Here is a 13,886-nt window from a genome sequence, read left to right on the forward strand (position 1 = left end):
TCAATTTGAGCAGTGAACATCAGTGACTTGTAGTGACTGAGGTTATGTGCTAAGTCACAATATGATAGTAATTCCTCTTTCCACTCTCATAAATAAGGAGCAAAAATCATGCCTTCAGAACGCAGCTGGCCCTATCAAGCACATAAATACGCCTACAATAATTTCCTTCCTAACCTTCAAATAACTGAGTTCCAGTGACCAGATTTTTTTGAATCCCCATTACCTCCTTCTTTTTCCCCCCACAAAATCAATATGAGTAGGACTTGGATATTAAATATTGAAAATACACAGGTGTATTTAGCTCACTACAGACTATGGCAGACACAAGCTAAAAGAGTCAGAGATAGGAGAACTGGGAATGAACTGCTTGTTTAAAGGAGAGGGGAAGATGCAAAGTTTATAAAGGGTAGCTCCTCTTGGCATACTGCCTATCAGCAAAGAGTGAAAAGAAAGTTAAGAAACAAGTAGTACGGTTAGGCTGCATGAAATCCATCTCAAGTAATTTCCTGGAACAATACCAAATCCACTAGTCTGCTACAAAGACAATAACTCATTTGCAGAGTGCTGCTCTTGAGTCTGGTGTACAATGATTTCACTGTGACCTCTAAAATGTAGTATGTAGTCTATTTGGTACACATTAGCCCATATTATATAGGCAAAATTTTATTTCAACTGTGCTTACATCCTATTATGCTTCTGAGATCCTATTAAATTCCTACATGAAAAGCTACTGGGGTTACCTTTATAATTGTTCTGAACACCTTTTTCTGCATGTTTGTGCACAATTTTCCCCCAAAATTCTAAAGACTACAGATATTTCATTACAAAACTGAAGAATAAATAATAATAAAAAAGCTTTAAAAATATTTATTTATAAAGTATCTGAAAGCCACTTGAAGCAACACCCCCAAATCACTAATTTGTGTCTTACAAAAATTCTCATACACAGCTGTTTTTAAAATAGTAAAGATATGCGGAAAACAACAAAATAATCTTTTTCATTTAGCACTGGAATTTTAGCAATAAACGTTACAGAAAAATAAACTTAGTTTTCCCAATATGTTTCAAATCCACTTATTGAAATAGCATTTAAAAACAGTAAAGATAAATATACATGACTGAGTACAACATGAACATAAACACAGAAAGTACTTGCTATTAATAAAAATTCAGATTATTAGTAAGTCAATGTAAGTTTGCCTAATTCATTTTTTCTAATTTTCCTGAATGAAGAAAATGTCTCAAATTAAATTTGCCTGTGTTGCAAAAATAGTGCTTATTTTGTTAAGATTTAGGCCCTTTATTACATTTCATGTTTTCCATAGTGGATTGGAAAGACTAAAAGATACTTTTCATGAAAAAAAGTCATGAAAATATTCAACTGCTTTACTAGTCTACCTAACATAGTAGGATGCTGTCAAACTTCTTTTTTCTGAATAGAATCACCGTCAACAACACTGTCAAGTCAGTGTTGCTTGCAACTTCACCAGTTACTTTCTCACGCAATCTCTCTCATTGAAGGCATTTTGGATACAGCATGTGACCTCTGAAATTAACTGACATTAAAATTATGATAGCGGTAGAGAAATAGCAACCCTCCAGTTAAAAAAAACAGTGTTGATAAACTAATTAATGAAGACAAAAGTTTGTGGTAAAATACACAGCAACACAGGCTTAAATCTATTTTCACAAAGGTAACTAGACAAAAACAGAAGCAGATAAGAAGTGTCAATGGCTGACTAATTATGAGTAATCATCACATATTATGCATTATCAAACACTCATTATTATTTTCTTTAAAACCAACATGCAGAGGTATGAGACAGAACTGGGATCCTATCATGCTTCTCACCATACCAACAAAAGGAATAACATGCTACTTAAAGGAACATGGAGTCAAGACTAGACAGATAAATTTTTCAGAAATTTTTCCTCTTTTATTTAATAAAAATAAATTATTGAGACTTAATTGTTGTAACTGTCTACTCTAGCTAAATTAGTAGAATGAGCAGAAACTTGAAAGACCTCCAGAAACATGTTCACCACTTCTCTATACTTCAGTGATAATGCTGCATTGAGATTCTGTTTCCTAATTCTTGGAAGGAGGTCATTAAGTCTTAAGTGTTATGAATGACAAAAGTCTGGAAAAAAAAGGAGCATAACCATTTGCACACCAGCAAATATGCACAGTATATAAAATTACTTATAGCTAGACAGAGGCAGGGGATGAGTTAACAGTACTAGATATACATTCTTCACTGCTGCATCTACAGGAAAAAAAAAAAGAAAAAAAGAGGCACCTCATACAAAATGGACAGTGTCAACTGCAAAGTGTAAATTAATTACCAGGCAGAGAGCGTGAGGTTGTGATGAACAGAGACAGCCTCCCACAGCTCCTCAAAAGCCCAAAGTTGGTATCTTACTCTGTTGCTGTATCCACATCCACTTTCAGCCACAGGAATGCCTGCATTCAGTTCAAGTTATTTAACATCAGATAACAAGGCTAGTCCAAAATTTCACCTTAAAAAACAACAAAAAACAAAAAAAACCCTTGATTTTAAAGTCAAGTAAAATAAATACAGAAATATATATAGCCAAGTAATACATATACCAAAATATCTTGCATGATTGTTGGCTTTCTTCCCCTTTCAGAAAAATAGTCAAGATATGGTTAACCAGATATCTTTCTTTTAAAAGAACAGAGCCAATATATACATACAATTGGAGAAAGTTTGCTAGAGATGATTTACCTATTCCTTTTTCACATTCTTGCCTTCTCAAAACTAAACTATTGGAATAATATTTGGCAAAATCTTCTGCGCCTCATGTAATCCTTCAGTGAAAAAGATACAACTCACAGGAATGTTGTGAGGCTTAATGTTTAAATACTTTAAAATCTTTTATGAAAACCTTTTCTTAAGTAATTAGATGCATTACAATTATCTTTTACGTTCACCCTTAGTGGGCTTACACACTTACGTAATGGTAATTAATAATAATATTTATCCAAAATACTAAGCTTTTTACAAATATTTTAGGTAAAATGAAACAAGCCAAGGCTCAATATGCGTAATATTCAAGTCACCAAAACCAAACCAATCCCGCAAGATAGAGGTAACATTTAAATTGCTTATTGATCATAACACTCTTCAAATCTACCATCTTTCTTAAGGTTATGAAAATAATTTTGGAGCCTCCACTGAAATCAACAACTAAATGGTCTGAGAGATTAAACAAAAAAGTACAGTGTAGGATTAGCTGCCTCTTAAAGAGGATACACTGTCAACCTTTTTCTTTAAAGAAGAGTATTAACTGCATTGCTACTCTATCATGTGAAAGGGAGAAATTTTCATTTAGGTAGCTCTGCAAGCTATGTAAAACTTTCAGGATCTAAGCCAGCATCTATTAATCCATCCAGATAATCTAGAACATCTTTTAATATACTTTCTACTGTCACAATGCTTTGTAAGTAGAAGCTACACTATGCCTAACTTTTAATACAGAATTAGTTAGAGTAGAAATCCAATAAGTTCATAAGGACTTAATTCATGTTGAACATTCCATGTCAGGATAAGAAGATATGTAATTTCATGTACAAGTAATATGTCCATCCTTCATAACAGATGCTACCTGAGCACTTAGTAGCAGCAAGATAGACAGAAATAACACTTGAAAGTACAATAGATAAACATTGCCCTAAGACTTGTTTTAAGTGAAGGGCATCGAGATACAGTCTTCAGTAACTTTTCATTTTTAATCACCCTATGAACAGGCATCCTTCCATCTTACATTTGCAGATCTTAGTCAGCAATGCTCATATGGAGGCAATACAAAATCGCTTAGCTGAATCAACTAAATTAAATAAGCATGAAGTTGCAAGCACATATCCTCAATAACAATCCTCATAAAAATAGTATGAACAAGAAAGGTAAAACATGAAATAATATCTTGTTTAGATGTGACATATACATACTGTGCATGTAAAAAACTGTCATTTGCAAATGCTCAGAAATCTAAATGCACCATTCCCATCTGTCAAACTATGAAGATGCTGTTAATCATTTACATTTGTTTTAAAAGTCTAATAAAATTTAAAATGTCTGTATTAATGTTGGTTGCAAACAAATTTAGACTCAGCTTACAAAACAAGACAAACTCAGTATTTATAAAAATATGTAAATACAGCAAGACAAACTAACAAAAAAATTACACCATGTGCATTATTGATATACAAATTATGCTTTTTTCCCCACATTCTCATGGATTTAACACATTTAAATCAGAGAGAGAACTTTTTCCCCTATAAAACATAACTGACCAGTCACATTTCGGAATCAATTTATTTGAATTCCAACACAAATAAAACATCAAAAGTTCTTAAAATCAGTTTTCCACATGAAATGCTTAGCAATAGCATTTGAATAACTGTAAGATCAACTCAGGTTTACCTGCCAAAAAGCAAGTTCAATTCTTCTGGACTGTGACATAACTTTGTGGAAGGTATTAATAAGATAACATGTGCCCTATGATTTTCTATGGCCAGCAGACATAACTATTGTAGAAAGCAGAATCTATTTATGTAATTAAAGCTGACAACATGAACAAATCAAAACACAAATCTTGATTTTGGTATTGTAAAAATATACTTAATAGCTGAAGTCCTGAGCATGGGTCAAATATTTATATGAATACATCATACGATTGCTAAACGTCTCATGTCCTAAAAGTATGTACTTATTAAAAAGAAAAATAAAAAAGGGAGGAAGACAAAACAGTTTTTTGAAAGAGGAGTTCTGGAAGTTTAGAAAATAATCAATCAGCAACTTTTATTGAAAGATCAGATCATAATCCTTAGCAATGCCTTTGCATACATATTCACAGCCCTTTACAAGCCAAAATGTTGTTCTGTTTTCAAAATGAATGTTGGTAAAATGTCTAAGGCATTTCAGAAAAGGTTAAATTACTCCATGATTTCATTTGTTTGCTTAGCTACTTCAAGATGTTCCCATTTATGACTAAGCCGCAGGTGCTATTCTGTTTATTTTAATGCCTGTAAACTAAGCCCTTGAATTGAACAAAGCAAGGAAAGCATTAGGATTCAAGTTAAAGAGGAAGGAACTGCAGGACTGTTTCCTGCTGAACATACTACTTTCTACCTTCCTTCATGAGCATGACCAAACATTACTCAAGAATTTCTATAAAATGAAATTTCTTGAAAAAGATGCTTTGCTTCTTTTAGAATTATTTTATTTCTGTATATTGTTACAGAGACTAGCAAACTATTTTTATATATATATATATATATAAAATTGTATTTGGAGTACCAAAGACTGATATTTAGGCTTAAAAAAGTAAACAACTTCTATAGGATAGAATTTCAGTTATTCATATTCAGTAATAAACTGAGTAGTACAATTCAAAATAACATGGAACAATTAGGGCTGATCATCAACTTCAATTTAAGAGATCTTGCTAATATCAAAACAAGTATGCCTGAACTACAACTCAATGAATGTACATAGGTGGAATGAAAACAGATGATACTCAGTTAAGGCTTGTCCTTATTTATAACCTTAGAACAACTTAGCAAATCTCTCTTTCACAAACATTTTGCTGCATATTGACTTGTACCAACACAGCTACTTTCAGATATTAACAATGCAAATAACAACTTGAATTAGCTCCCATGGAAACCAGTCAACTTGTTCATAATTTCTGAAACTAAAACTTTTAAAATTTAACCCGCTAATGGACCAAAGAAAAAAAAATCAGAAGGTGACAGATTAATGTTTAATTCCATTTAAAGCAGCAATTATCTACCACGTTTTATTTGATTTACTCTAAGTTAACTGCTCCATAATATGGGGTTCATCAAAAACAAAGCTTCTCTTCTCTGTTCTCTTACTCAGGATCATATAACCTCCCTGTAAAAAACATGGTAGAACTCTTAAATGTGTATGTAACTGCCTCAAAAGAGTGGTTTTACTTCTCAAATTATTAGAAGTATTTAATCTTCTTCTCCATCCTGTTTCTTTTATCTGGAAAGAAAACAGAGGCCTAGTACCAAAACAGTAATACCAAGCCTGTCTGATTTATAAGTTCAAGGGACCATCTCTTTCTTTCAACAATTTAATTTATATTGGATGATGTGGCCTATTTTGAATAGTAACAAAAATACAATTTCAGACTAATTAAAGGCGGAAGTTTTAAGATGACTTCTTACAGTGCTACTGCCCTGCTGAGAGCAAATCATTTGATGAGCTACAACCAGAAGATTTTAAGGACTCCCCTACTACTACCAAAGGGTTTGTTACCCAAAGATAATTCAACAGTCAACTGCACACACTATATAGACTCATCAGTGCACGCTGTGTGGGTATGAATGCCCACCTTTCTCAACTAAACACAGGCAGTGACACAAAATTTGGGCAGTCCCATAATCTCACTTCATGCTATTGTGAACTCTTCTACAAATATACCTGAATTTTTTTCCAATCATACCTGTCATTAACCTCTAGTCAGAATGAGGTACAGAGCTAAATATAACTTTTGTGCTTCTTATTCCAGTTAGCAAAAACTAATACTGGAGCTGGACAAATATGACTATGCTTGGCTTAAAGTTTTATTTAGGGCTTACCAATTCTATCACAAACTTTAAAAAACACTTAGAAGGGAAAGAACACATTGGCTTCATCCCTTATATACCATCTATCAGTTAGATTTATGGCTTTTCAGAGCACAACCCCTTCCCTCCTCAGTCTTCAACTCATATTTTCTCCAAATTATATCTACTGATATACAACAACTTAAGAAAAAGTATTACACCTTATCTAGAAGCAAACAAAACCAAGTATCATATTAGGTTTGGTGACAGTGAACCACTGTTCAACTGCTCATATCCTACATAGGATTGTGACCTAACTTTTAATACAACAGTGACAAAAAGTGAGAATGCGAATGCAGCTGCATTAGTTGTAATAAATTTACACCTCACAGTATCTTCCCAAGAACCAAAGTGCATACAATAGCGATGGATACTAACAGAATGCCTAAATCTGTGCATTTAAGCATAGACATTTAGGTAAAATAAGACAAACAAAACAAAACAAAAAAACAAAAAGCAAACCATGACTTCCTAAACACTGAAAAGTCAGCGTGAAGATATATCACTAAGAGAATATTTTGACTTCAGCAAAGGTTGTTCCTTTTTCTGTTAAAGATAAAATAATACCCTTTACTAAATAAAAGCTAACCATTTTACTTTGCAAATCAAGAACATGTCTAACAATACTGTCTGCTAACAGGGAAGACTACAGGAAGGAATATCACTCGTTCTTTCTTTATGAGTACAGAACAAAGACTAGAAGAGGAGCAAGCTTAATCCCCAGATCAACACCCATATTCTAAAATAACCAGAAAAAGTATGTTGTTAGTATAGTGCCTGAAAACTCTGATGTTCTAAACAATTTAATTCTATAATCGACTGTCCATGCCCTTGCTGCTTTAAGAACCAACTTCTCACGATCTCCAAGGCTAAAATGAACTGGAATTCCATTTTCCATACTGAAATCAGCTAAAGACTAATAGGGCAGAAACTCTGGGTCAGGAGAGTTTATGTTGCCTAAGGCCACTTTCAAAGAAGTCTTATCTATTCAACTATTGTTTGTTCCAAGATTTCATTCTCCACAAAGCTGCTGTCCGAAAAAAGAAGGGAAAGGGGGAAAAAAAAAAGAGAGTAGAGGTGGCAACTGTAAAACTATAAACAGTTTTAGGGTAGATTTCTGCACAAACTGCTACACTTAACAGCAGTAGCACATTCAAATTCTGTACTTCTTTGGATTTTTTGCTTAAGAAAATACAACTTTAAATGAAAAATAAAACCATTAAACCTTCCCCTTGTAAAACAATCGTTCTCATCTCCCTCCATTTTAAAGATCAAAAAACCCTCCTCCATTTGTTCAGAAATGGCACTATCCAAGAGTAAGCTGATATGGAAAAGAACACAGTGGCCTTTAAAAAATACTTTAAAATCTCAAGAATAGCTCAACAGAAAGTTAATAAACACAGAAAAATGCCATTTGTGTTTAAAGATACATATTTCACATGTATAGACTAAGAAAGCCTGATTACAAATTATTTCCTTCACTCAATTGTAAGACCTTCTTTAAAGAAAAAAATGTTTAGAAATATACAATGAAAATAATAACACATGTAATCAGTTTAGCACTGATATAGTGAATGCAAAAAACAGACTGCCTATAAAAAAACCCTCGGATTTAAAGAACAGGATATTTCTGAATTAAAAAGGAAGAGACACCATTAGAGAAGTTAGTTATACTAACATAGAAATCTTCTGTACAACACTGCCTTATTATTACAAACCTTATACAGCTAATACTAAAAGTTACTTCCTAATTCAACCACGAAACAGCTGCTACCACTACACTATCCACTTCAAATGCTTAAAAAATTTAAACTATAATTATTGACCAATGGTCTGATGACAGTGACTGAACAGAGGACATTTGTTAGAACCACCATATCCATCTGCAAAATGTGCTTGCTGACAAAATTACCAGTCTCTCAGATGATTTTCACCATCTGATTTCTGGTTATTATGACCCTGTCCAACCTGCTGGCTCAGCTGTTTGTATGGGTGCTCCTAAACCATGGAGCTAATCAGAGCTAAATCAGCTTAACCAGTTCAGAGTACCTTTGCTAATTTGGCTAACCTGAAATGAATTTGTTTAGGAGAACAAATCTAAGCAGGCAGAAAAGTCTGACTGGGAGAACTGAGAAGCTGCAGCAAAAGCGAATGTGTATCACAACATTTTTCATCACCTTGGAGAAAGTTATGTGGCTGAATAATTCTCTCTCTCCAAAACTACTTCAAACTTGAAGCAAACTCCATGATCTTCAGTAAGTCAAAACCCCTTAAAACATGCACTGAAATCAGTTAATGTATTTCCCCAATATCCTTCTGCATAACGCTAATGGAAAAGCTCTTACTGCACATTTCTTTTCACAAACTCATCAAAACTAGAGTAATAGTCAATTTACAAACTCATGAGCCTGAAAAAACTCTAAGCCATAATGTCTCTGCTACATGGTAATTTTAATTTTATTTGTATACTAGATATTTTTAGTATTCAACAGCATAATATAAAAACATACTTGGTTTAGCATTCCCTGTGATACAGAGTACATTTCCATCATTTTACAGTCATCAAACACAATTTATCAGCTTAAGTGTTTCAAAATACTTTGGATAAATCCATTTACTAATGTTGAAACACATGGCATTAGATAATGAATAAATCAGTCAAAAAAGGCTGAAAAAAACTGTCATGCCAGTCTTTCCTCAAAGCCATATTTTTTGAACTGCATTAAAAAAAATTGCAAAAAAACATACTACAAAGTTTTGTTAGAGACTCTGTTGGAAAACTACTGGTAATGTAATCAAAACAAGATATTCATTAACTACTATCTGGCCAGATATAATTACTATAGCCCAGGTTTCTCTTTCTCTTGGCTCTACTTCATTATTTCCTCTTTTACAAGAGATCATAGCTCATCACTCCCCCACATTTCTGTACACCGTCTTCCTTCTGAATTCCTTTACCTGCATTCTCTATTTTCCTATCCTCCATATATAACTAAATCACTTCTCATATCATAGCCATCCCAGCTTCCACTTTACCCTTCCGAAGTGTTCTGTATACCATACATACATACCTTTTCTTCTCTTGACCATGTTTCATAGTCACACAGCGTAAGGCTGGGCCTGAGGTTTTGAAAGTCTACCAGATGCTAAATACTCACAGCCAGATCAAAGAGATGTTCCTAATGTTCTGGGACATCATCTGGATGTTGAGGAAGATGGATGCTGAGTCTCCCAACTGCTTCTACTTACTACTATTTACTACTATGGAATTCTGTTGTTTAGACTACCTTCCGGCCCCAATACTGCCCCAAACTTTAAGAGATGGTAATCTTAGAACTGCATCTAAGTTCAAGAGCCTCCTGACAAATGATCAATCTGTTTTAGTCTGCAGAAAGGGAATGATACTTGAGTATTTTCTAGTGCTTTATCCATCCTCCATCTCAGATTTTTAGTTTCCCTCCTTATTGCCCACCTTCACTCCTGCTCAAAACTTTCTCAGGACAGTCAGTAGTTCACCTTTCTCTGAAGTAGTTTATCAGCTGCATTTCTCCCTTTCCCAGAGATTCCACCTTTTGTTTCTTCCAGTTCTGTGCAATGAATTTTTAAAACTAGGCTTATTTACAGAATTTGTTAAGAGAGCAGTCAAATGGTTAAACTTGCAGAACAGGGGAAGGGCCGAACTTCTGGCAGAGGAAGTAGGGAGTCATTAACTTAATCTGGATCTACCGCAGCCAGAATAGTTTGCCTGACCATGCTGATCTGATTCCAGGAGAAATCACCAATTATACTGATGTTATTCATAGAAGCAGAGAAAGTTGGTTGAAACAGTCTACAGAGTTAGAGTGAATTATTTAAAGCTTGATTCACATTGGAAGTTTTATACTTCTCATGGCCATAAAGATGGTTTACGTTTTTCAGAAATGGATAGCATTGGCTCAAGAATGCTTCTAGCTCACATCAAGTGAAAAAATTTAAGTGCTGCTAAATTATTTGACATAAATATAAAGAAACATTACTGTAAATAACCCATACAAATTCAGAAATAACAAAGACTCTGTATAAAGAGTGGTAACTTCTCTTGAACTAAATATTTACTAGAAATAAAAAAGTGAAAACACTCCCATAAACAGGATATTAAAACCCTTCTTCTGTACAGAAATACCAGATGAAATTAGAGCATATAGCATATTAATCAGAAAATTATTCCTATAGCTTCACATGGTTGTACGATGGGTCTGTCATGATCCTGCTCAATATTTATTTAAACTATATAAGCTAAACTATAGAAAAGTTGGAACTTTTAAAAGAAATAACAGCAGTTCCAAATAAATAACCTGTTACCTGATCAACTTTGCTTTTGGAGCAACTCCTTAGTATTCAGTGATAGCAAATATTATTAGCACTTTAACTACTTGCAAACAGTTAAGTTTTGGAATTCTTAATTGATTAGGTAGGCTGTATGCTCACTTACTTCAGGGTTTTCAAGAATTCATTCATGAGTATAAGTTCATCTATGCCCTAAAAGTAGGGTGCAAGCATTAAATTCTGCAATTTTACTAAAAAAAATTTTAATAGTGAAGATAAACTTCAAAGACAGTGCTTTACTGTAAATTTTGCATTAGTTTTCATGACTGTGCTGCTGCACCATGATATTAAGACAATGAAAGTCTGAGTTTATCATTTTCAGAACTGTCTTATTAACAGTTAAATAAATATATTTCATTCTCTAGCTAGATTGGAAGCTACGAAACATAGCACAAATATAATTCAGAAAGTGTGTGAACGAGCACATTCCTCTCCAAAAAAATTATTTTACTGCTTTGAATTAACAGAAAAACTGACACTTCACTACTAAATGGTGTCAAGAGCTGTCAAAAAGATTTTAAAATTTGTTTCATAATTCACACAGCACACAAATCTTTAACAAAATCCTGTAAGTATCAACGAGTACAGCTTACACATTAAAAAAGTAGTAGTAAAACATTAGTGCATTTCTTTTAGTTATCTGTTTGAGTTGTATTTTCTATGGATGTGTTTCTAAGATGGTATCAAAGATGAAACCCTAAAAAATTACCATTGAAAGTATCTATCACCAAGTAATATATCATAATAAATAACCAAATGCTACAAAAAGTTAAAAAGAGACTTATTAGCCCATTCAAAAATCTTCTAAAATAATACACAAATGGTACAATTCAAGACAACTATAATGAACATAAAGATCCCATTTCTTTCTGTAAGGTAATCTTAGCATATTTAGCAAACTCCATCTTCAAAATGTACACATTCTGAATCTCTCTTCCACTTGATTACCATCAAAGAAAGCACAGACAGACTACTTTGCTTTCACACCTAATGATCCAAAAATCAAATCTGCCAAGAAAGATGGATAACTGACAATATACAAAAATACTGATAATGCATACAACTTACGCAGAAGCTTTCAAAAGCAAAATGTGATTAACAGTGACATCACATGTTTTGTAGATAACATTTAAGTATAAACATTTGCTAAGATCTTAATTCACTATTTACATTCTGAGATATCTGAACAAGAGAAAGCAGACAAGTAACACCAAATACCAAATCTAACATACAGAGTAGCTATACATGAAATTGACTGCATCTGTGATACCCTGATGCAAGAAGGAAAACATCCACCACAAGGACTTTTATACTTTTCTTTGCTTGTATTTCCTAAAGCTTTACTAACATTTGCTCCTAAATCCTGAAAAGCTTTAAGCATGCATTCAACTTTGCATAATGAATTTAGTGTCATAAGTAAATGTTTAAAGCTTTGCTGAATTGTGACTTTAACAAACAATACATTTTCTTTTTCAAAAAAGGAAACAAAATTAAGGATTGTGCTGGCAATGTAACTAGACAGAATCTAAGTAGCTAGAATTCTATGCCTCTATAATTTTTTATGCATAGAAAATATTGAGAAACTTGCCACTTCATAACCTATTACAACCATTTATGGGTATTAACTGGACTTTACTGGAATACACTAGCAACCTGAACTCTGTTTTAACAAGTTTTTCTATTTCTGAATTTTTATGAGCTACATTAATGCTAAAGAATGCCTGGCAAACTAATGTTAATGTTAGTATAATTTTTAACCAATTCCTCAGCATCTGTTTCTAACCTTCCAGCAGGCTTCTAACACTAGAAACAAAATCTAGAAATAAAAATCCCACCTTTTCAGGAATATTAATGAGGACTAATTATCTTGTAAATTCACAGTCCGATGGGGTAGAAAAATAGTTTTTGTCATTTTTTAAAAGTGTTTGGTTTATTTGTTTTTCACAATTCGGTGTGAAGATCAAAAAGGAACTTAACTACGACTTCTCTCTCACTTTGTTGCTTTTGGCATCACACCCAGATTTAAGCCAATTTTCAAACATTTAATTAATGGTGTTAGCCAAGTACCAAAATACGAAATCTTAAAATGCTGTCTAGTGAGTCAATGATCACAGATTCAGTTTATTGCACAAGTGCATAACTGTTACATTAACATCTGGCTTCAATAAGAGTAATCTGAACACTATTTAATAAATTCTGTAATGTGCATTTGCTTTGGAGATTCAGGATATGGAAGATTTTTGTGGTGGTGGTTTAGACAGAGCCTCAGCAGCACTGAAGAGTAGTTTTACAGCAGCTGTCAATCTTTACCACAGAAAAAACGTTTTTTAAAGTTTTATTCCATAATGAAAATGAAACAATTTTCTGTTTTTCTTTAGGCTCTTGGACTTCAGAAGATGAAAAAAGCTTAAGAAACAATGCCAGGAAGACTCATTCACTGTGCTCAACATAGCATGGAATAATTTCATTTAAAGATGCAAACATGAAACCTTCATGGTTGCCAAGTGCAAATAGGCTTAATTTCAGTTGTTGATCTGTTTCTTAGACATGCTGCTAAAGAAGCAGCAGATATATTCACAGCAAGAAACAAAGGTTTCAGATTTATGAAACCAAGATAGGAACAGAACCAGCTTTGCCAAATCTAATCAAACCTGCTATTTGTCAAGTAGCCTGAATGCAACCCAAAACCACACCTTATCTTCAGGTTAAAAGAAGCCTCACCCCCCCATCTTTAAGTGTTTGCAGTTACTAATTTTTTGCCTAACAGTACAGTTCAGGGGGCTGTTTTACAACAGTCTGAACTGATTGAAGTTGAAGCTGCTACCTTCCCACCTTCCTTAATACCCTTAGCCACCAT

At 33.5% G+C, this 13,886-nt stretch overlaps 1 protein-coding gene across 7 annotated transcripts in view; it reads right to left on the reverse strand.

Moving 5' to 3' along the window:
• Positions 1-13,886, reverse strand: part of MRTFB (myocardin related transcription factor B) — a 109,502-nt gene that overhangs the window by 89,996 nt on the left and 5,620 nt on the right. For 4 of the 7 annotated variants that reach the window (XM_067306502.1, XM_067306503.1, XM_067306504.1 and 1 more), the window contains one exon: positions 2,347-2,520. The exons of the other annotated variants lie outside the window; for them this stretch is intronic. The gene's annotated coding sequence lies outside the window, so the exon portion shown is untranslated. The remainder of the gene's footprint in view (positions 1-2,346; positions 2,521-13,886) is intronic. 7 annotated transcript variants of the gene reach the window in all.

This window comes from Apteryx mantelli, chromosome 16 (genome assembly GCF_036417845.1).
Source record: "Apteryx mantelli isolate bAptMan1 chromosome 16, bAptMan1.hap1, whole genome shotgun sequence".
In the NCBI taxonomy this organism is placed as follows: Eukaryota; Metazoa; Chordata; class Aves; order Apterygiformes; family Apterygidae; genus Apteryx; species Apteryx mantelli.